Source organism: Triticum aestivum, chromosome 5D (assembly GCF_018294505.1).
Source record: "Triticum aestivum cultivar Chinese Spring chromosome 5D, IWGSC CS RefSeq v2.1, whole genome shotgun sequence".
Lineage (NCBI taxonomy): Eukaryota > Viridiplantae > Streptophyta > Magnoliopsida > Poales > Poaceae > Triticum > Triticum aestivum.
The window spans coordinates 104,843,735-104,868,288 of NC_057808.1; positions in this window are offsets into that span (position 1 = coordinate 104,843,735).

Consider the following 24,554-nt stretch of genomic DNA (forward strand, 5'->3'; position numbering starts at 1 on the left):
CGAGGACATCCACTTGTTGTTTTGATTGATTGGCTATTTCTCTTTTGCCAAGTGGATGGACAAGAATGCCTAAGAACTTCCTCTAGCTATCTATGCTTTTCTCGTCTCAAACTCTATTCATGCTACATCACAAAGTTTGATCAAGTCAGATTCGAACCACTCTGTGTGAGGAGCACTCGGAGTCCCCGATTCATCATAGACTTAAACTTCCAAAACCTCTCTATGCATTTCGTATGACCGATCCATCCACTTCGGTCACACCAAGTTCACTGAGTTGATCTAGGTTTTCAATCTCAGTGCAATCGATTTAAACTTTTCGGTCATACCGAGTTGCAGTAACCGCTTGCGATTCTGCATCTTGGTGCCACCGAATTGTTCCACTCGGTCACACCGACAGGGTCAGGATATATATATATCCATGGGTGAGATTTTGGAAATTTCTTCAAAACCTCTCACCCCGCGCGTATCCTGCTCTGCTGCCTCGGGTCTCCAGATCGTCTCCTCGTCGCCAGCGACCTCCCACCGCTGGTCTCCATCGCTGTCAACGGGATTCTGCCCCGCCGTTGTCGCCTTAGTGAACTCACCGCGGAGCTAGGGTATGAGTTCGATCTTTTGTGCTAATTCCTTACTCCGATTCCTAGCACATTGCTTTGCCATGATCTTTACCATGTATGAAATCAATCTATCCAGAGAAAACATCCTTTAGGTTAGGTTTGATTCGAAAATTTAGGGTTAGGTCTCCGACGAACTCATCTCGGATCGACCGAGTTGTAGAAATCGGTCTCACCGATTTGGCTTAGGCCATTGCACATGCGCTTTTCGAACCGAAAATTGCAAATTGGCGCGACCGAGCTCAACTCTCAGTGAAACCCTAGCAATCTCGGAGCCACCAAACTGTGACTCGGTCTGACCGAGTTCACTAGTTTAGACTCCAAAAGTTGCTTCGGTATCACCGAGTTTATCGAATCGGTAGCTCCGAAATGCTTTCTATGGAGAACCAAAACTAAGTTTTTGACTCATCTATTTTGCAAAAACTCTGCACTTTGTGATGCTCATCTACTCTACCTCATCTCTATCTATTCACAGGGTTTGCTGTCAGTTTGCTTGCCAAGATGTCTGACCAGAGTGATAGCCATAACAGATCAGAAGAGCAAGTGCAAATGAGTGAGGGCACTAGTCCCTCAAGCAACTATGATGAGGGCAGCAGGAGCACACCCAGCAATTTGCCCAAGGCAGCCTCCAGATCAAGGAAGAAGAGAACCTCAGATTTAGAGGATGAGGACTACAGGGCTACAGAGGAGGAAGTGAGCTCCAAAAAGAAAGTCATGAAGAAGGAGTATGACACTGCTGCTTCAACCAAGCCTGGGTTGCACAAGAAGGCACCTGCCAAAAGAGTGCCAACATACAAGCCAAGGAAAGTTCCAGTAGGAGAAACCATGTAGTTCACAATTGAATAGTCAGATGATGATGTGGCTGGTGACAAAAAGAAAAAAAGGGCAAGAACCACAACTGCAAAAGTTCTTGGAAAATCAACCATGGTGAGAGAAATAGAAGAAGAGGAGGAGGATGCTGCACCAGCACCCAAGTCCCAGAAGCTTATGGGAGATGCAATCAAGTCAGGGGCTGCTACATCAAAGCCCAAAACTGCTCCCAAAGCTACTGCTCAAGCTCAGAAGCCTTCTAAGCCCAAGAGAAGCACCAGGAACATCCCAGCTGAAGAGAAGAACAAGGCCCTAGTGCATGAAGTTGAAGAAGAAGATGAAGAAGCCCAAGTGCTGAGAAAACTGAAACCAAAGATCCCAGACCACAATGACACTCATCCAGTGGAAGAGGACATGAACATCAGGAAGGATGCAGGACTGAGACTTTGGAGACAGTTTGATCCCTATGCTGTAAGAAGGAGGACTACTGTGGACTACAGGTTCCACACCAAAGAACAACAAGATTTCTATGAGACCATTCTGCTGGACAAGAAACCTATTGTCTGTGATATGAAGTGGGTTGATTGGGAATACATTGATGAGAATGAAGATCACTTCCCAGGTGTACATGAGAGCTTCAAGGCTTGTGGAGTTGACAAGTTTGTTGGACATAGGCTTACCAAATGGAATGATGAGCTCATTATGCAGTTCTACTCCACTACTCATTTCTATCTAGATGGAAGAATAGTATGGATGTCTGAAGGTACAAGGTACCAGTCAACTGTTGATGAGTGGGCCAAGTTGATCAATGCCCCAAAAGAGCATGAGGATGATTTGGATGTGTATGCCAAGAAGAAGAAAGACCACAACTCTATGGCAAATATGTACAAGGAGATCCTAGACAAAGCTTTGGAGAGACACAAGTTTGGATCTGTACATTATTTGTTGTCTGGTCTGCCTACAATCAACACCATCTTAAGGCATACTCTGTTACCCAAATCTGGAGATCACAAGATGATCAGAGGACATTCCATCAACTTGCTACATATATTTGATGTGCCACAAAAATTTAAGGTCATGCGTCTGATTATAGAGACAATCAAAAGGACAGCTGCTGATCAAAAGAGATCATGTGGGTATGCTCCACACATTCAAGTGCTCATCAACTCCAAGATGGGCACAAGCACTTACTTGTTGGACAAGGATCACTTACCTTTGCACCCAGAATTTGAAGATAACACAGTTGTGATGAACGAGGATGACCCTTCATCAGTGCAAGCACAAGAGAAGAGAGCAAAGGCACAGGCAGAAAAAGCTGCAAAGATGCCAAGTATTGAGGAGGCATCTGAAGTGTTCCTAAAAAGCAAACAAGATCAACTAGCTTATCTGGTTCAAGCAACATTAAGGATTGAGAAGGGCTTGGCCACCCTGACTCAGAATCAGGAGAGCTTGGAGAGGATTATAGAAACAAAGTTCTATGATCTTGATCTGAAGGTAACTGAGATATAAACATCAGTTGAGCAGCTCCAGGAGGAAGCAGAGGAGAAGAAAGGACAGGGTACTACAGATGCTTTTCAGCGAGTGCCCAGAGGTCAGAGGTCAACTGCAGTGCCAGTGCCAGATACTAGAGCTACTTCATCTGCACCAGCAGAATAGCTTCAGTACCACCTCCAGCAACCACTCCACCAGCTCCAGCTACATCTACTGATGCCTTCGTCCTTGGAGTTCTCTCTACACCACCTCCCGAAGACCAAGCCTGAGAGACGCATAGCACTATGCATTTTCAAACTTTTTGGTAACTTGTTGCCAAAGGGGGAGAAATGTATAGATCATAGGCTTCGAGAGAGAGTGTTTTGCTTCTTTGTCTCTCTTGCTATTTGGTATTTGGTTGATACTCTTGTGTGTGCTCATTTGATACTTTATGTCTGCGTGTGAGATACTTATATGATCATGTGTTTGATCATATGTAAGTGCATCTAGTGCCCCTTAGTGATTTTGGTGTATTGAAGACTTATAGGTTAAGGGACTAATGTGTTTATAAGTGTACACAGGTCTATAAGTCTATGAGGAGTTTGATATTTACAGAGAAAGTCGACCCCTAAAAATGAAGTTCTTCGACTGAAGACTTTGGATTTCTGAAGACTTTCTGAAGACTTTGAAAGTGAAGAAATTGGTGTGACCTTGAAGACTTGGTATTCATTTGAGGAACATGAAGCGTGAAGACTTTTGTTTTCGTAGTTTCATTTTCTCTTTCTTGAGTCATAGGAAACACCGTACTGTTAAAGGGGGTCGAGGAAATACTAAGGAAAAATTTCCATGTGATGCTCAACTCAAAATCCTACACCTACCAATCCCTTCGAGTGAAGCCATTGGAAATCTCATATAGTTCAGTCATATTCTTCAGTGACAGAAACGAAGTTCTTCTGGTCTCTGAGGAATTTGTTCTGACTGAGGAGTTAGGAATTCGCCAGTGCGGATTGCCTACACAGTGAGGAACATGATAGCCCTGAGGAATTTGATACTCAAATTTCTGACCGTTGCTGTGCTATGCGCCAGCTGTCCCAAGATATCTACCCACCTAACGGTCATATCATTGAAGGGCATTTATGTCTTATCATGACGGGCTGCTCCCTAGGCTATAAATAGCCGCCCCCTACAACCACTAGCTGGTTGGCTGCTCCAAGAGAAACTGACACTTGTCATTTGAGAGCATCCCATCCTCCGAGGACTTTGAGCGAAAATCATCAAGTGAGGAAAACCCAAACCCAAACACCTACAAACCTAGAGTGATTGAGCATCACTGAAGAGATTGATCCTGCGTGGATCCGACGCTTGTTACCTTTGAAGATTGTGCTTCTTCCAGACGGTTAGGCGTCATGGTCTAGAGCATCCAAGAGGAAATTGTGGATCGCCGAGTGACCGAGTTTGTGAAGGTTTGGAAGTCACCTGAGGCGCGATGCTCAGGAGGTCCCCTTTAGCGCTCAAGCAGCCGTCGAGAGGTAAGAAAGGGGGGTGACATTGCTGCAGCACGGCTGCGGTTAGTATGGTTCATAATCCTTAGTGGTTTAGCCAACCCGGGCTCGGGATTTATCTTGACGGTCCGGGGTCGATTCCTCATGATGCACCAGATTCGTGCATAGGCGTCCGAAGCATAGCTAAGCCAGGTCCAAGCGAGCCTCCCCCCTCCTCCACGCTCTCCTTCATGCTCTGCGTCCTCAGGTCCCGGCCCTCGAGCAAGCTCAGCCGCCGCTGGTATGCCAGGTCGCGTGCCGTGGTCAAGGCCAAGGGGTGAGGGCTGGAGAGCCAGTAGGAGCTCCTAAGTCGCGATGCTCAGGAGCCCCCCTTTTAACGCGCAAGCGGGTTGCATGGAAGAAGAGGGAGCTCACGGTTCGGCTTGCCGGCATCTTTAGGAGATTCCTGCGGGCCAGCACAAGGAGAGACACTGTTTGCCATTATGGTTGCCGGTCTGCCGCCGGTTGCTCCGCGAAGAGATGAAGGCACTGAGGGCCTGGTGAGGTGACGTGCGCGGGGCATGCCGCGAGTCAGAGCTCGACCGCTCAGGTTTGTCGATGTTGCAGGGACGGATCCGAGCACAAGCGCCGTGCTAGCGTGAGTAGCCCCCGTGGCGGGTGACAATCAAGCTGGTGATAGTCATAGGTAGATTAAGCATGGAAAGCATACTAGCTTAAGTAAATGCAGGGAAGATACATGCCACTGGGTCAGGCCCGAGCGGCTTGGGGATGATGCAGCCCGAGGGGCACCCCCAGCAAGGTAAGCTAAAGACATGAAACCCATGTGGCCTGGGAATGATGCAGCCTGGGGGGCGCTCCCAGCTAAATAAACTTGGAAAATGTCACCTGGTTCTATTAAGGAAGGGATGTTGGGGCAGCTGAAGGTACGCGGTGAAGGGGTCGCTCCTCACGAGCCACCGGGGTCCTGAGCCTCGGGAGGCTCGGGGGGTCCAGGCGGTTCCTTGAGGACCGTCTCCATGTCCGTCAGGACGGCATGGTGCCTGGCCTCCTGAGACGCGGCTCTGTTGAGCCCTGGGATGTCGATGCGGACGCGCATCCCGGCATCCTCGCCTGGATGGGAGCCTGCGCCAGGTGAACGACGATTGCCGCGCATGGCCCTCGCATCTTGCAGCTCCTGGGTGGTCCTGGTAATGAACTCCTGAGCGCTGGGCGCTCCTCGTCTTGTGTCCTCCTGAGGGTGACGTGCCACAAAGCACGCCTCCAGTTGGTGCCCGAGCGCCTCCCTTGTGATGTTGGCAAGGTCTGAGGCCCTCCAGAAGAGAGCCCCCGAGCCCTGCCTGAGAAGGGCGCCGGGCGCGCTTTCCTATGTGATGGAGGGAGGCGCCCCAGGTGCGGGCGCCGATCCAGACATGGCGCCGCTTGCCTGAGGCCCTGCGCGGAGCAGCTTCTTCTTCTTCTTGGGGGTGGCCTCAGGAGGGCACTCGCCCTTGCTGTCGGGGTCGTCGATTGCTGCAGCTTGGAAGGCACGCTCGAGGGAGCACACCGCATCTCTTTCTTCGCACGGGACTGTGATGATTCCGCCACTTCCTGGCATCTTGAGGACATTGTAGCCGTGATGGGTCACCGCCATGAACTTGGCCAGGGCTGGGTACCCGAGGATCGCATTATATGGCAGGCGGATGTGGGCGACGTCGAACTCGATGAGCTTGGTATGGTAGTTGTCACGCTGTCTGAAGGTGACGGGAAGGCGGACCTGCCCGATCGGGGTAGTGGAGCCATCGGTCACTCCTGAGAAAGGCTTCGTGGGCTGAAGCTGGTCATACGGCACTTGGAAGTTGTCGAACATGTCGACGGATAGGACGTTGAGCCCCGCACCGCCATCGATGAGGGTCTTGGTGACTTGCACGTTGCTGATGACTGGTGAACAAATCATTGGGAGGGCGCCAGCGGTAGCCGCACACTTGAGTTGATCTGCCGAGCTGAATGTGATGGCGCTCTTGGACCATCTGAGCGGGCGCGTGGCCTCGAGCTTGGGGAGGACTACATTCACTTCACGAGCAAAATGTTCGAAGATACGCTGCGAGGCTGGGGCTTGAGCTCCGCCCAAGATGCAGGCGATAGCACGCCGCTCCTGGAAGCCCCCAGCCCCCTCGTCTTGATGGTGGTCGTCATTCCTTCTTGGTGGTGGCGGTAGTGGAGGAAGACTGGCGTTGCCCTGAGGACGATCCTCACGAGGCTGATCCCTCCATGTGCCCTCGCGGGGCTGATCCTGCCAGCGGTCCTCACGAGGCCGGTCGTGCCACTCCTGGCGCTGGCCACAGTCATCCTAGCGTCCGCCACCACGTCCTCCTCCTCGGCCGTAGCCCCGGTTGTTGCGCTTGGGGCGTCGACCAAAGCGTCCTTCTCGAATGGCTCTGAGCTCTTGACAGTCACTAGTGTTGTGGCTATGCAGGTTATGGAAGGCGCAGAACGGTCGGCTGCTCTTGGATGACTCGGGCTGGTCTCTGCCGCGCTTGGTGTCTGGCTCCGCCGCGAGCACGGCTGCTCCCTTGCGCTTCATGTCCTTGGCCTTGGCTTTCTTCTCCTCCGGGTCCGCAGCCGGGAGCTCGAGGAGGGAGAGGCGCCCCTCCTCAGCTCTTGCGCACTTGGTCGCCTGGTTGAATAGCTCCAGAGACGTGCACAACTCCTCATGGATGGCGAGCTCCTCCTTCATCTTGACATCGCGGACGCCATCAGAGAACGCGGAGATGATGTCCTCGTCCGTCACCTTGGGGATCTTGAGGCGGACGTTGTTGAAGCACTGGATGTACTTCTGGAGGGTCTCTCCTGGTTGTTGCTTGGCGCGGCGTTGGTCACCCACGGCCGGTGGACGGTCACGAGTGCCCTAGAAGTTGGCAACGAAATGGTCGCGCATCTCGTTCCAGGAGGAGATCGAGCCTGGAGGCAGGTTCAGGAGCCAGGAGCGGGCACCATCCTTGAGAGCCATGGGGAACCAGTTCGCTATGACTTTCTCGTCGCCGTTGGCCGCCTCGATGCTCAGCTCGTAGAGCTGCAGGAACTCCGCGGGGTCGGGGGTGCCATCGTAGCGAGGAGGCAGATCCGGTTTGAACTTGCCCGGCCAGGCGACGCTACGCAGCTCAGGGGTGAAGGTGCAGCAGCCTGCCGTGGTCGCCGGGACTCTGTGCTGGTGGGGAACTTGTCCTTGATGGGGTCCGCGCACCGCCACCGCAGGCGGCACGCGGTCTTGCCGTGGTGGCGCAGGGAGCGCGGGGGCGTTTTCTCGTGGCCGAGGGACTTCTTGGCAGCTTCTTTCTTCTTGGGCGGGCGCCGGACGTGGCAGGTCGCGCCGTGGGGCCGCGCGCCTTGGCGCCAAGACTCCGTCTTGGGGCAGAGGTGGTGGAGGCGCTCCATGGGCTACGCCGCCCGCGGCTGGCGGAGAGCGAGGCAGCGAGAGGGACTGCGCAGGGGAGCCCCCTACAGCGCTGACAAGCTCGGCGATGCGGTCGAGCCAGTCCTCGTAGGGGTCGTCAACGGGGCGGTAGCGCAGGAGCTCGCGCGCCATGCACAGCGCGGCCTGCGCGTCCACGGAAGCGCGACGAGCATGGGATGACGAACCGGCCAGGGTCAGCGATGGAGTGGCGGTGCGGCCGTCCCGCCGCACCGAGGGGTGCAGCGTGGATGCTTGCTGCTTGTTCCCCGCCGGGCCGGTGGCGGTAGGCGACGGAGAATGACGGGGTGACCCGCCGACGGGAGCCGTCTGAGCAACGCAGACGGCGAGGGCAGCCCGGCGCTCAGCGCGAGCGCGGCGAGCGTCCACCATGGAGACGATGAAGCAACGGGACGTGGAGCGATGGAAAGGAAGCTTCGGCGCACCCCTACCTGGCGCGCCAAATGTCGGATCACGGGTTCCGGCAAAACCCTCAAGGTTCGAACACTCGGGTGCGCGCGAAGATCTCTCCCTATCGATCCACGTCCTAGCTTCGCTAAGATCTCAAGGGCTAACTCGACGAACTCGGAACACAAGGGACACAAGATTTATACTGGTTCGGGCCATCATCGTTGTGGTGTAATACCCTACTCCAGTGTGGTGGTGGTGGATTGCCTCTTGGGATGAGGATGAATAGTACAAGGGGAAGAACAGCCTCCTGAGGCGAGGTGTTCTTGTGCTTGGTGAACTTGTGTGGGTGAGGATTACTCGAGATGAGGTGAGATGCCTCCGAATGAGTTCGAGACCAGTTGCCTCCTACTGTGGTGGCTAATCCTATTTATAGAGGCCCTGGTCCTCTCCCCAAATATTGGGCGGGAAGGGAGCCAACAACGGCCAATTTGAAAGGGGACAACTAGTACAGCTTATCCTGACAAAAGCAGTCTTTGCCTGCAAAAGGCTCTGGTGGTGACGCCGCCTTGGGCTCCATGGTGACCTCCGTCTTGCGGTCCTGCTGGTCTTGATCTCGTTGCGCTGATATGGAAACCTTTGCTTGATGCCTCGGTACTCCGTGTCTGCGCTTGCCTCCTTAGCACCAAAGAGGAAACAAGTACACTGTGCGCGCTGGCACCCGCCTGGTCTCGATCGTCATGGCTCACGTCACGAGAACCTCGCGAGGTTTGCCTTGCCTTGATCTCTCTGCCCCTCGCGAGCCAACCTGGTGAGGCCGCTCCCGAAGGGGTCTTGCACCGTCCGCCTCACGAGGCTTGGCCCCTCGCGAGGGTCTTGAGTGCTTGTTGGTGAAGATGGGTTGTACGGGCATGCTCACAGAGCCACGCCGTGGGCCGCAGGCAGGCAAGTCTAGGGACCCCCGTTCCCAGAACGCCGACAGACCCCTAGCAAGCATCCGCAACTACTAAAGATCATTAAGGTCGTGAAACCCAACCATAGCATTAAGTATCAAGTCCTCTTTATCTCATACGCAACAACCCACTTACTCGGGTTTAAGCTTCTGTCACTCTCGCAACCCACCATAAGCGAATCATGAACATACTGCAACACCCTACAATGGGGGCCCCTCACATTTGCGTGAGACGGAGGGCAACGTAGGACAGCACCATAAATACAATATACAATCATACCAACCAAGATCACGATTAACCCACAGGACAAAACGGATCTACTCAAACATCATAAGATAGCCAAATATCGTTGGGAAATAATATATGGAATTGAGCACCATGTTTAAGTAGAGATTACAGCGGGCAGAAGAGGTGTTACACCGCTGCATAGAGAGGGAGAAAGTTGGTGTTGACGGTAGCAAGATTGTTGATGTAGATCACCGTCATGATCCCTGCCCCGGCGGCACTCCGGCGCCACCGTGAGAGAGCCCCCCTCTTTCTTCTTCCTTGGCATCCCCCTATATGGGAGGAGAGTTCCCCTCTTTCTTCTTCCTTGGCCTCCCCCTATATGGGAGGAGAGTTCCCCCTCTGGTCCATGGCCTCCATTGTGGCGGAGGGGCGGGAGCCCCTCCGAGATTGGATCTCCCTCTCTGTTCTCTTCTGTTCCGCATTTCCCAGATCTGGCCCTTCACCGTTTCTTAAATTCCCGGAGATCCTTAACTCCGATTTCGCTGAAATTTTTACATGATTATTTACATAAATTATCTTTCTTGCGCCGGAAGAAGGTCCGAACCGACGTTCGAGGAGGGCACAAGATACCTGGGCGTGCCAGGCACCCCCTGGCACGCCCTGGTGGGTTGTGGCCACTGTGGGCCCCCGTTTGCGTTGATTCCAAGTCCCAAAAATCACATATATTCCAAAATAATTCTCCGTAAATTTTTATCGCGTTTGGACTTCGTTTGATATGGATTTTCTGTGAAACAAAAAACATGCAACAAAAAGGAACTGGCACTAGCCACTGTATCAATAGGTTAGTCCAATAAATCATATAAAAAGTTGCCAAAAGTATGTAAAAGTTGGATAATATTGGCATGAAACAATCAAAATCATAGATACGATGGAGACGTATCAAGGGGCTCAGTCGTCCGGTCGCTGGGGGTCGTCGGACGTCCGATCCTTGTCAGCCGTCCGGCCGCTGTAGCGATCGCAGGCTGGGACTTGGCTGGCGTGCTGGTGCTTCAGGCGTCGGACCTCCGGTGAAGTCTGGTCGTCCGGTGGTTGTAGAACTCTTGGCAGCACGTTCTCTTGGTCCTTGTACTTGGTGTCCTCGCCGTCTTGGCCATTGGGTGTAGTTGCTTCGTGGCTTTCCTCCAAGCACCTGATCACACATAGGGTCTCCGCTTGAGGTAGTAGCCATGTCTCATGTGTAGAAAGTGGTAGTTCGGAGAGGAGCGAGTTCACCTTATCCTCGATAGCCTTTGCTCGAGCTCTTGTCATTGGTCCAAGTGCTGTCGTGGGAGATGTAGGTAGGTCCATGGGGATGACCTTCGGATGCTCCGCATCACTACCCGTACTTTGTCACTGGGTGGAATCATGAAAGATTGAACCCAAAACTAAGCACCTCTCCCATTGCAAGAAAAAGCAATCTTGTTGGCCAAACCAAACCGATAATTCGAAGAAAAATACAGAGATATCAAATCATGCATTTAAGAATTCAGAGAAGATTCAAATAATATTCATAGATAAGCTGATCATAAATCCACAATTCATCGATCTCGACAAACACACCACAAAAGAAGATTACATCGGATAGATCTCTAAGAACATCGAGGAGAACATGGCATTGAGAATCAAAGAGAGAGAAGAAGCTCACGGGAACAGAAGGTTGCGGCGGCGGAAAAGTATTTTGGTGGATGCCTCTGAGGGTTTCGGAATATTTTAGGATTTATAGAGCTGAGAGGGAGGTCGGTGGACTCCTGAGGGCCCCACAAGCCAGGGGGCGCCGCTACGACTTGTCGTCGCCTCGTGGGTCTTCTGACTTCATCTCCAAGTCTCGTAGGTGTCTTCTGGTCCAAGAAAAATCATCGTAAAGTTTCATTCCGTTTGGACTCCGCTTGACTTTTCTGCGAAACTCAAAAACAAGGAAAAAACAAAAACTGGCACTCGGCTCTAGGTTAATAAGTTAGTCCCAAAAAAGTATAAAATAGCATATTAATGCGTATAAAACATCCAAAACAGATAATATAATAGCATGGAACAATCAAAAATTATAGATACGTTGGAGACGTATCAGGGCTCGGCTTGGCGCGCGCTGGGGGGAGGCAGCGGCGCGGCGGTGGTTGGGCACGCGCGCGGCTGTGCGACCGGGGGCAGAGGCGCAGTGGCAGCAGCAGCGGGAGGTGCTGCGCGCGGCGGCGGCTGCCGCATCCGTAGCCAAGGACAGAAGCGAGCGGGGGGCGCGGCCTGAGGCGGCAGCAGCGAACGGTTGTAGGCGAGCGTGGGGCTGCGGGCGTGGCTGAGGTGCGCAAGTGTAGGCGGCGAGTGCGGACGGCGAGCAGGGGCACGACTCCACGACGAGGTTTGGCTATGGCTTACGAGGAGGCAAGAGGGGAGAGGGGCTGGATGGTGTGCTCACCGGGCGGCTCAAGACGGCCGACGAGGGCTTAGTAGCGCAGGAGGGTGACGGAGCGGCTCGGCGCAGCTCCGGCAGCGAAGGGGTGGTCGAGGTCGTTCCCGAGGGCGTGGTCGCTCCCAGCTGGTTCCAGCGGCCGTAGTCGAACCAGAGGGCGGCGGCGCACCTAGCGGACATGCTCACAGATCGTGGGGAGCCCTGGGGGCGTGGGCGCCGGCGTTCACAGTGACAGTGACTGCGGTGCGGTGGATCTGGGGGAGAGCGTGGGAGGGAGATGGCGGACGAGAGGGTGAGTGGAGTGGCAGGGGCGTGTGGGAGACGAGGAGACCGAGAGGGGACGTCTGCCTTATCCCCTTGCCGGGGCGTCGCCGGCGAGGTGGTCCAGGGAGGAGGTGGGCTGCTGGGTTGGGCCGCCCAGTTGGCTAAGGCCCGGGGCAGTGGGCCTTTCCTTTTTCCCTTCTATTTCCCTTTTGTATTTTCTTTTACTTTTATTTGTTTTCTGTTTTCCAATTCCTTTTAATACAAAACAGTTTTATAAAATATAAAACTTGCTCCTAAATTAGTGTAACAAAATAGGACACTGCCACAATTAGTGTATTACATAGATAAAATATATTAGTGTTTTTATTAATTAAAAATATTTAAATTATTATTTAGACCATTGTTTTGATTAGTTTAGGGTATTTAAACACTTTGCAAAAATGTTGGTTCACCAGCATAATTTGTTATGAAATATTTACAATACTTTGAACATTTTAGTTTTGACATTTTGAAAACTTTAAATTTTTACTTTAATTTAAATTTGAATTTGAAGCGATTTGGATCTTAGCGAGATTAGCAACAGTAACAGTGGTGACGTGGCATCATTAGCAGAGGATTACTGTAGCTTAATTATCCGGGCATCACACGAGTTGAGATATATCGACATCCCCATGATCAACAACTTGTTCACTATGCATGTTTCCTTGTTACTGGTTTTGTTCTCTTTTCTCGTTCACGTGTTCCGTCATTCCCGTGAGCGATTCACGTTGTATCTAGTCAGACGATGATGGATATCGTGACACCGGGAGGGCCCTAAGAATATCTCTCCATCATCGGAGGAGCAAATCCCAGTCTCGAGCTACCCAGTCCCTTGTCATGCGTTTTTTATGAACCTGCAAGTTGCCATTATGATCACCCTATTACGGTTGACGTTTGACGAACCCCAAAGTTCGTCATCCAATATGAAGTGCTTGATACTCTCATGGTCGAAGGAACTGTGCATACGTTAACTTTCTCTGTGTTATAAACTCGCAACGAAAAGATCTCTTACTATAGCAGACAACTTGGGTCAGTTCAACACAAGTGTTCTTCCAACATCATGTCATCGAAGTTGACGACATCTTTTGTTACTCTTAACATATGCCCATGATCAGGAAACATGACCATCATGCAACAATGAGCTAGTCTTAGAGGTGAAACTAGGAATCTGTTTACCATTTATGATTCTACGCATGCATGTGAATTTTTCTCCGGGCCTCGTGGTTATTACAGACTCAAGAACCATTACAGTTATAGCATAGAACATAAGCATTAATTACAAACTTGAAAATAAATAATAATACTTCATTATTCCTCTAGGGAATATTTCTAACAATGTGGTGGTTCATGGATATGTTTGGTAGGCTATATAAAAAGAATTGGACTTCTATATGCGCATACAGAATACTAGCTAGGTCAATATCCTCGGTTTTGATTTTGTTTCTTCATGAATCTTGACCATAGATTACATCAAATGTGCACTTTATTTTCTAGAACTCTACTCCCACGATCTTGTCAATCAATGATCATAGCTTGTCATTCGGGATTTTAGGAACTGGATAAGGGGATGGCCGAGGCTTCACCAAAGCGGTAGGTGACGGGGGTAGCTCATGTAACGAAAACTGCTAGGATGGTTGGTTGGATGAAGAGAACCATACAACTCGTGAAGAGCGACTTGCGACGTTGCACTCCCCAGTGAGCAAAGGAACAAAACATCCAGTCTCCTTCGCCTTTTCCACAACTCTGCTCTACACATCTGTAACACCCCAAAATTTTGACCTTGTTTTATTAATTAAAATCTTGCCAGTAAATTAAATTTTTTATTTTCTGGATTTATCTTCTGATTTCAGAACCCCTCTTCTCTTTAATATTGTGGGTTTTTACCTCAAGTGAAAACTTTCCAAAAATATTATTGGACTTGTATACTCTCTCAATAAAACAATTCTTTATCAGTGGATTTATTTGCATAATAGTTTTTCCAGAGCTTTATTCTTTTAAAATGATTTTTCATAAATTTGGAGCCTCTTGTGCACTGCAACCATTTGATAAATGCATTTAAAATTTTCACCAAAATTTGGGGATGTCATGTGATGTCCCCACATCACTTTTATGCAAAAAACTCTTTTAGTCATTTGGAGATCTTGAGCCCTACCTCAAGTTTTCAAATCTGGCCCAGTTTGTGATTTGCACTTCAACCTATTTAAATATTTCTTGAAAACTTCCACCAAAATTAGGGGAGGTCAGTAGGAGTATATAATTCAACTTTATGCAAAAACCTATGAGTGTGCTTTGAAAAAATTGAGCAAATCATCCTCTTTTACTCTCTGGCCCAGTTTGGCCTTTTCTACTGCAACCCTAATTTATTTTGCTCTAGTGCCCATGAGCTTTTTCCTGCTTGTAGTCCTCCCTACAAAACCCTTAAGTCCAGGAGAGTGGACCCATTGGAGTATTTTTGGTTCATGCAATTACAGCCTTTAGTTTCTGTCTAGATTTGGTTTTCTCAAAAACTTGCACTAACAAGTTTCTGGACTTGCCAAACTAACCTTGCCACCATCACCTACACCTAGAGAGACTATGATCTGGAGTTTATGGCCACCCCAAGAGATGCCTAGATGACCATAACATTCTGTCGACCACCTTGTGTGCATGGCCAGTTTTGGCTTGGTTTTTGGTTTGCATTATGGACTTGATCCCCTGACCAAACCAGCATGTCTCATGGCTCTACCTTAGTCTATAGCCCCACCCTGCTAAACCTCATGTGGATTGGAGCCCCCTGGCACGCCCGGGCATTTCGTCGAGCATGTAGCGTGCATGCGCTGGGCGTGCCCAGAGCGCAAGTTTTGCACGCGCGCGCACCGAGCCGCCGCGTCTCACTGCCGCCCTCCCCGCGCTAGTACTGACCCTTGGCCACTCACCGCCAACACGCCCGACTCCTCCCTCGCCGCAGAGCCGCTCCTGGAGCTCCACAGCGCCACCGACGCTAGCCGCCACCGCCGCTCCGACAGCCCCTGCCGTGGACGGCCGCCCGAGCCACTCCAGCGCGCCAGCTGCCCCTTAGAACAGTCCATCGTCATCCGCTCGCCCTGCCCAACCCGCTAGCCTCCGCCACGTCGCCCTGCAGATACAGAACGGCGGTCGCCGGCGTTCTTATCCACGGCCGCCGCGGGGACCGACCTTGGCCGCCTATAAGAGGAGCCCCGAGCTCGTCCAGTCACTCAGGAAAGCTCAATGCACCCACCTAGCACTCCCATAGCCTGCAATCGACCAAGGAAGGCCGTCTTCCCCCGCTCCGGTCAGCTCGGCCGCCGCCACGTTCCAGTCCCGCTCGTCGCGAGCAGAACCTCCCCGGTCCATCCAGCGCCGCCATTCGACCCTCCTAGACCTTGCGGAGCCACCACACCTCTCAAACCTGATCAGGAACCACCGTAGCCCAAAGCCCCTATTGCTCCCGAACCACCGTCCGCCGCGGAGCTCGCCGCCGGTGACCCCCTCCACCCCCGCCAGCCTGTCAACCACTGGGAGGACCGCCCTGGACCAGCGGGTCCATCCCCGCCCTCAGAACCCCGTGGGGAACCGCCGTTCGTCGATGGCGATCGCCGGAGTCCCGCCTCCGCTCGGACAGAGGAAGAGGAGGGAGAGGCGACTGGTCAAACCTGACCAGTGGGCCCAAGGGACCCACTGTCAGTGACACAGCGACGGCCCGCGCTGGTTTAAGTGAAAGCGTAAACCCAGAAGTACGTCTCCTCCGTCTCGAAAGCGTATTTCTATTTGAACCGTTTTTTTCTGTTTTATTTAAAAACAGAACTTTGACTAAACTTTGACTGGCTACAACTTTTTAAATATAAGACCAAATGACTTGATTCTTTTTCTGTTGTTTCTCAAATTTTGTCTAGTTTATTTTCATATTTATTTGAAAATTTTCCAGACACCTTTTTTGTATTGTTTTAAAATTATGTGTTAATATAAATTTCCTCAAAATAGGATTTTTGAAGAAGGAAAGCAACTTTCAAAAAGTGCACCCCCTTGCATACTCTTGAAGGCAAGCATTCTGAACCCTGGCATAATATTTTTGTGTGTTGTTTGATACGGTTACAACACCACCTTGACATGGAGCATTCGTTATTTTATGTGACGATACAATCATGCGCATGATTGCATAATGGAGATTCCTTGCTGTTAGAGATGGATATGCCGGTGATAGTAATCATCCTCGTATGCTTTTCGTGCATACCGGAAGGAAGCCGGGAAAGTCTCTGTCTTGGGTAGACACGATCTTGTCCCTAGTTCCTCGTCGAGACGAGTGTGTCTGGTATGGCATGATGAGGTATGATGAGTGGTGATCCTATCTGTTATTTGAAATATATTTGTTATGCTAATCATACAGGGAATACTTGAACCTCCTGAGTCGGCCGTAGATGGAGTATTGTTCCAGTAACCCCCATACTTGTTTCGTACTACCACTTGTCCCTGCCGCAGGTAGGGTACGGTTCAGTAAGTTGTCAACCCCTTACCAAGCACACACCGTACAGAGAGGCCATGGTGGAAGATACCGGAGGCATCCGGTAGGCATGCCACCTGGTCCGGGGGCATAGGTGTTTCCGGTTGTAGCCGAGGGGAGTGGCCTCCCTAGTTTGCGCGCGTTATAAATTTTGTGATCCCATGCTAATCGAGGTTGTAGCCTCCCCACTTAGAGTTTTGCTTGACAGGTGTCGTGGGTGATTCCAGACACTGGTAAGTTAGGCTGGTGTGTGTGCGGTTAGGCGTGTTTTCGATTAAAAGACCGTAGACGGAATTAGTCCCGATGGACTAAAGGAATCTGTTACTCGTGGTAAAGAGTACACCCTCTGCAGAGGTTAAATCTATTCGAATAGCCATGTCCATGGGTAAGGACTACAGTTTGAGATGGGTTTAGTGTCGGTCTTCGGAGGAAAAACTGCTAAACCAGAACATTGATTATGACCTGTGACATATGAGGATTATGATTATTATTATTGTGGACTAACCATTTACATTATTTGAATTATTGAGTATCCCTGGGACGGTTCTACCTCCTGGATATTCACTGCGGTTATTCTCTTATAAGCCCTTTATGTGGTGTCGCTTAGACGCCCGACTGTGGCATGCTTGTTATTTAAATTCTTTATGAGCCCTTTATGTGGCGTCGCATAGACGCCCGACTGTGGCATGCTTGTTATTTCTATTATTTATAAGCCCTTTATGTGGTGTCGCATAGACGCCCGACTGTGGCATGCTTGTTATTTCTTTCATTTATAAGCCCTTTATGTGGTGTCGCTCAGACGCCCGACTGAGGCATGATTTTTCTTATTATCCTTCCGAGGCGTCACTTCAGACACTCGATCGGTGCATTCTATTTCTACTCCCGTATTGCATATTCATATTATTTTTTATGAACAACCTGCATGCGTGCATCTTGTATTTTCTTTACTTCGTGACTGACGTTATGATCATAGAATATTTTGGAGCATGATTATCCCTTGTTATATTATACCTGTGTTCATAATGTTTGCGAGTACATTCAAAAGTACTCACTAGCTTGTCCCTGGCTATTGTCTTGGCCAGATTTCTTGCATGGAGATGAGCATTGCGATGACAGCCCCGGAACCTACGCAATGATGATAGCAGCCTCGCGAAGATAGGAGTTATCCTGGTCAGCTGTTCCTGTGAGAAATGGAGTCCCATAGACGCAGATGAACCACAAACCGCTTCCGCCTTCAACCACTAGAAACCAATTGTTGTACTCAGAGGCCACAATGGTCTTGTACTACATATTATGTACGTTGCTTGGAATTTTTGTATCAAGTTGGTGCCTCATCAGCTAACAGTAATCCTGGGGCTGGTGAGCACAAGGGCCATTTTCTAGGAAATTAATATCCCAAAAACCTGTCCTGACAAACTTGGTATCAGAGCCAGGCTGACCATTGGCTAATCCTATCTTGGCCAGGTCAATAACCTAGGTTAACCTATCCACCAGACCATAACCCAACCCCGGCCAAGCTTCTCGTGTAAGATAGCCACACAGTGACCCCAACTCTTTTGGCAGTCGGTGCCCAACCTATTTGCCTAACCCGTCGATCACGCGCCAGTGACCGACACCTAAAATGTCTCATTCGCAAGCGTGCGAAGGAAGGCTCCGTCTCCTTTTTCTATAAAAAGGGCACGCTAGCCTCAACATAGCACAGCACAGCTTCTACCCCAAACCAAGCTAAAATGCCTGGACCCATTGTTCACAATGAGACCACAGCCACCAACCTTGGAGTTTTGTGACCATGCTCGCAAACCTCACCCGCCGTGCCTATGCATTAGAAGAGCCCCCAGAATATGTTGTGTACCAAGGACCCATGAGCGGTGAGAGCCGTCAGTTCTGGGCCATTGTGCACATTTATGGTAGGGGTCTATCACCAGAACACCCCTACAGGTTCACTGGAAGGACAACTTCCTTTGAGCCACAAGCCATCCAGCTAGCTGCTCGAGAGGCTATAGTTCAACTCCGGCACTTGTCGCCCAGAGTTAACTGTCGCTCGTTCTACTACTACCCCAGTCGTGACGGGTATGGTAGGCCGCCCCAGGTTGCCAACGGAGATCACGAGACGGATCCTGCACTATTGCATCTGGTGCGCTATGTAAGTGCACTAGAGGAACTGTTCGATCAGATCACCCTGGATCTGATCGCAGCTCGTGGAGAACTGGTTCGCCGAGCCCCGGCAAGAGGAGAAGATGAGCCCGACGCCGACAACCCAGTCGTGCTGTTCGGACACCCGATCGATTCCTTGAGGACTTCCCCAGCCACCGACCAAAATGCTTTGGTGTCCCCAGAAGTGCTTCGTCGCCCTTTGGGAACACGCTCCAACGGGATTGTGGCCAACAACCCCCGCGATGGTCATCATCGCTACCCCGACCCTGCAGCCCCTCAACTCCATCTAGCAAATCCCAACAGTGAAACCCGTGGAGAAGCCTCGACATCCACAAGGCAAGCCCGCTTAGATATTAACGAAGTAGACTAAGTCACTTGAGTAGTACCGAGCCTTAGTATTTCTACGCCTTGTAATTGTGTGATCCTGTATCACCATAATTAAATGTTGTCTGCTTGTGCGCCCCTATTTTCAAATAGTAGCCATGCATAAGTACGTTAGCGTACAGTTGCATTTTTTAAATTCCGGGCGCAGCCACCAGAACCACCCCGACGACACCCACAGCAATGCGTCACATTTATGAGATATGTGTATCTGTAGCTTTGACCCCGACCCCATAGAGCAGAGCCGACAAACTAGTTACCCTTCACCACGGTAAATAACCCAGCCCCAATGCTATATAAAAGGCCACCTCGTGACCTTGCCAAGTACCCCTCACCTGGTGCACAACTCTCACAGCCATTTCTTTGCCATGCCGACCCCCAGTATTTATCTGAGAACTCCAGATGCAACCCCAGGCAGTTTTGTCAAAATATTGTGGGACTTTACCTGCAGTACCATGAGTGCCATTCATCCACCCCAGTACGAGTTGCTCAAATCGAGGATAACCCCATCCACCTCGAAATATTGGGCAGTGGTGCACATCCCTCCCGTAAACCCAAACCAAGACCCAACGGAAGTCTTCTTCGTGGGGAAATCCATGCCGACTCTGCAAATGGCCATAGAAGCTGCTGCGTACGAAGCGCTTGCTCGTCTTCGATTCGCGGTACCTATGCCAGCGAACGAGGGTATTATTACTTTCCGAGTCGTGCAGCACCCGGAGAAGTAGCATCTTTTCCCGGTGGACGAATCGAAAGAGACCCAGTACTGGCCAACCTTGCCCAGTATGTTATCGCTCAAGAGCGTTTGACTCAGCGGGTAATGGCTTATCTCCAGAGCCTCGCTGATTTAAATCCTCAGATCGCTATCGGCAGACCACTGAGGCCCGACCAGGAGAGACACATCCATCGGCTAGTCAATCCGCTTCCCCGATAGAAGAGGAGTGTGCCCCAGTACCAGAGACGTTTTCTCAGGACCCTGTCCATTTGCCGTTTTTATTGTAGACGACACCGCTATGTTTATTATCCCACTATTTATTTATGTGTTGTAACTTGTACGTGGTATCCAAAATTTGTGCGACGGATCAAATATTTGGTTTCAATTATGTGAGCAGTTTTACTGCTGTTAATTTTAATTTAACTAATTTTCACTCGCAATAGATTCTGAAGTGAGATTTCTTTCCCTGAGTTGCTGCAACATATACCTCTACACGACATAGATTTTTATTCACGCAGCACCATAACAGCAGACTCACAACCACAACCACTCGACCTCGGGCACTAATTGCTAATGCACATACACATGTTACACCTAACTGATCACCTCTGAAGGAGAAGTTAGTGGATAATCACTCGGGTACGAGCTGCCTCCAACACACTGACAACAGTTAGCGCCCGACACCGCGATTAATTATCATGATCACCGCCACCGCGAAGGGCTAACACTCGAGTGGCAGCATCGCGACGATCATCGAGGATCATCGCGCACAGGAGCACGGAGAACCCCAGCAACGTCGCCAAACCTCCGCACATCAGGACCACGTATCAGTCCAGCATCACCTCCGCCATTAGAGCCTCGTCTTGAGCTCCTGCAAAACAGAAATGGAGGAGAAGGAAGGAGAAGGAGAAGCGAGGCCAGGTGTGAGGAAGAAGAAGGGAGCACCGCGGTCATTTTATAGCTCGAGATCGGTGTACGGTGGGCGAGGTCCACCAGCGCCGCTCGTCGCTCGATCGCCGGTGTTCGGAGGCGAATCCGCGAGCAGTGCCGACAGTGCACTGGCCCGCGAGGAGAGTGCACGCTGCACCGGCAGCTAGCATGCCGCGCACTACCGCAGTACGGCCTAGATGCCCTACGTGCTAGACGTCGCCGGTGGAGAAAGCGCGGGAAAGCACACGAGAGAGGGAAAGAAGAGAGAGCCAGAGGTAGAAGAAGAGACTGACAGTGGACCCCGGGTCCACCTCTCAGCCAGAGAGAGCACTGTGCTCACGGGTACGACCAGCGTATTTTAGAAATTTAGAATTTATTCTAAATTTACTGTATCCAACGTAGAAATATCTCGTTTTTCCCCGGCCATGGATTTTTTCCACGCAACGCCAGTATACCACACTATAGTTTTGCACCACTTATTGCCCTCTCACTGTAGATACATTTTTATTGCATAAGTAAGATGATTTTTTTTCTTGGTAAGAGCAATGTTTGTTCAAAACAGTTTTTAGCAAATCTCGAGGACGAGATTTTTCTTAAGGGGGGTAGTGTTGTAACACCCCAAAATTTTGACCTTGTTTTATTAATTAAAATTTTGCCAGTAAATAATTTTTTTTATTTTCTGGATTTATCTTCTGATTTCAGAACCCCTCTTCTCTTTAATATTGTGGGTTTTTACCTCAAGTGGAAACTTTCCAAAAATATTATTGGACTTGTATACTCTCTCAATAAAACAATTCTTTATCAGTGGATTTATTTGCATAATAGTTTTTCCTGAGCTTTGATCTTTTAAAATGATTTTTCATATATTTGGAGCCTCTTGTGCACTGCAACCATTTGATAAATGCATTTAAAATTTTCACCAAAATTTGGGGATGTCATGTGATGTTCCCACATCACTTTTATGCAAAAATCTCTTTTAGTCATTTGGAGATCTTGAGCCCTACCTCAAGTTTTCAAATCTGGCCCAGTTTGTGATTTGCACTTCAACCTATTTAAATATTTCTTGAAAACTTCCACCAAAATTAGGGGAGGTCAGCAGGATTATATAATTCAACTTTATGCAAAAACCTATGTGTGTGCTTTGAAAAAATTGAGCAAATCATCCTCTTTTACTCTCTGGCCCAGTTTGGCTTTTTCTACTGCAACCCTAATTTATTTTGCTCTAGTGCACATGAGCTTTTTCCTGCTTGTAGTCCTCCCTACAAAACCCTTAAGTCCAGGAGAGTGGACCCATTGGAGTATTTTTGGTTCATGCAATTACAGCCTTTAGTTTCTGTCCAGATTTGGTTTTCTCAAAAACTTGCACTAACAAGTTTCTGGACTTGCCAAACTAACCTTGCCACCATCACCTACACCTAGAGAGACTATGATCTGGAGTTTATGGCCACCCCAAGAGATGCCTAGATGACCATAACATTCTGTCGAGCACCTTGTGTGCATGGCCAGTTTTGGCTTGGTTTTTGGTTTGCATTATGGACTTGATCCCCTGACCAAACCAGCATGTCTCATGGCTCTACCTTAGTCTATAGCCCCACCCTGCTAAACCTCATGTGGATTGGAGCCCCCTGGCACGCCCGGGCATTTCGTCGAGCATGTAGCGTGCGTGCGCTGGGCGTGCCCAGAGCGCACGTTTTGCACGCGCGCGCACCGAGCCGCCGCGTCTCACTGCCGCCCTCCCCGCGCTAGTGCTGACCCTTGGCCACTCACCTCCAACACGCCCAACTCCTCCCTCGCCGCAGAGCCGCTCCTGGAGCTCCACAGCGCCACCGACGCTAGCCGCCACCGCCGCTCCGACAGCCCCTGCCGTGGACGCCGCCGCCCGAGCCACTCCAGCGCGCCAGCTGCCCCTTAGAACAGTCCATCCTCATCCGCTCGCCCTGCCCAACCCGCTAGCCTCCGCCACGTCGCCTTGCAGATACAGAACGGCGGTCGCCGGCGTTCTTATCCACGGCCGCCGCGGGGACCGACCTTGGCCGCCTATAAGAGGAGCCCCGAGCTCGTCCAGTCACTCAGGAAAGCTCAATGCACCCACCTAGCACTCCCATAGCCTGCAATCGACCAAGGAAGGCCGTCTTCCCCCGCTCCGGTCAGCTCGGCCGCCGCCACGTTCCAGTCCCGCTCGTCGCGAGCAGAACCTCCCCGGTCCATCCAGCGCCGCCATTCGACCCTCCTAGACCTTGCGGAGCCACCCCACCTCTCAAACCTGATCAGGAACCACCGTAGCCCAAAGCCCCTATTGCTCCCGAATCACCGTCCGCCGCGGAGCTCGCCGCCGGTGACCCCCTCCACCCCCGCCAGCCTGTCAACCACTGGGAGGACCGCCCTGGACCAGCGGGTCCATCCCTGCCCTCAGAACCCCGTGGGGAACCGCTGTTCGTCGATGGCGATCGCCGGAGTCCCGCCTCCGCTCGGACAGAGGAAGAGGAGGGAGAGGCAACTGGTCAAACCTGACCAGTGGGCCCAAGGGACCCACTGTCAGTGACACAGCGACGGCCCGCGCTGGTTTAAGTGAAAGCGTAAACCCAGAAGTACGTCTCCTCCGTCTCGAAAGCGTATTTCTATTTGAACCGTTTTTTCTGTTTTATTTAAAAATAGAACTTTGACTAAGCTTTGACTGGCTATAACTTTTTAAATATAAGTCCAAATGACTTGATTCTTTTTCTGTTGTTTCTCAAATTTTTTCTAGTTTATTTTCATATTTATTTGAAAAATTTCCAGACACCTTTTTTGTACTGTTTTAAAATTATGTGTTAATATAAATTTCCTCAAAATAGGATTTTTGAAGTAGCAAAGCAACTTTCAAAAAGTGCACCCCCTTGCATACTCTTGAAGGCAAGCATTCTGAACCCTGGCATAATATTTTTGTGTGTTGTTTGATACGGTTACAACACCACCTTGACATGGAGCATTCGTTATTTTATGTGACGATACAATCATGCGCATGAGTGCATAATGGAGATTCCTTGCTGTTAGAGATGGACATGCTGGTGATAGTAATCATCCTCGTATGCTTTTCGTGCATACCGGAAGGAAGCCGGGAAAGTCTCTGTCTTGGGTAGACACGAGCTTGTCCCTAGTTCCTCGTCGAGACGAGTGTGTCCGGTATGGCATGATGAGGTATGATGAGTGGTGATCCTATCTGTTATTTGAAATATATTTGTTATGCTAATCATACAGGGAATACTTGAATCTCCTAAGTCGGCCGTAGATCGAGTCTTGTTCCAGTAACCCCCATACTTGTTTCGTACTACCACTTGTCCCTGCCGCAGGTAGGGTACGGTTCAGTAAGTTGTCAACCCCTTACCAAGCACACACCGTACAGAGAGGCCATGGTGGAAGATACCGGAGGCATCCGGTAGGCATGCCACCTGGTCCGGGGGCATGGGTGTTTCCGGTTGTAGCCGAGGGGAGTGGCCTCCCTAGTTTGCGCGCGTTATAAATTTTGTGATCCCATGCTAATCGAGGTTGTAGCCTCCCCACTTAGAGTTTTGCTTGACAGGTGTCGTGGGTGATTCCAGACACTGGTAAGTTAGGCTGGTGTGTGTGCGGTTAGGCGTGTTTTCGATTAAAAGACCGTAGACGGAATTAGTCCCGATGGACTAAAGGAATCCGTTACTCGTGGGTAAAGAGTACACCCTCTGCAGAGGTTAAATCTATTCGAATAGCC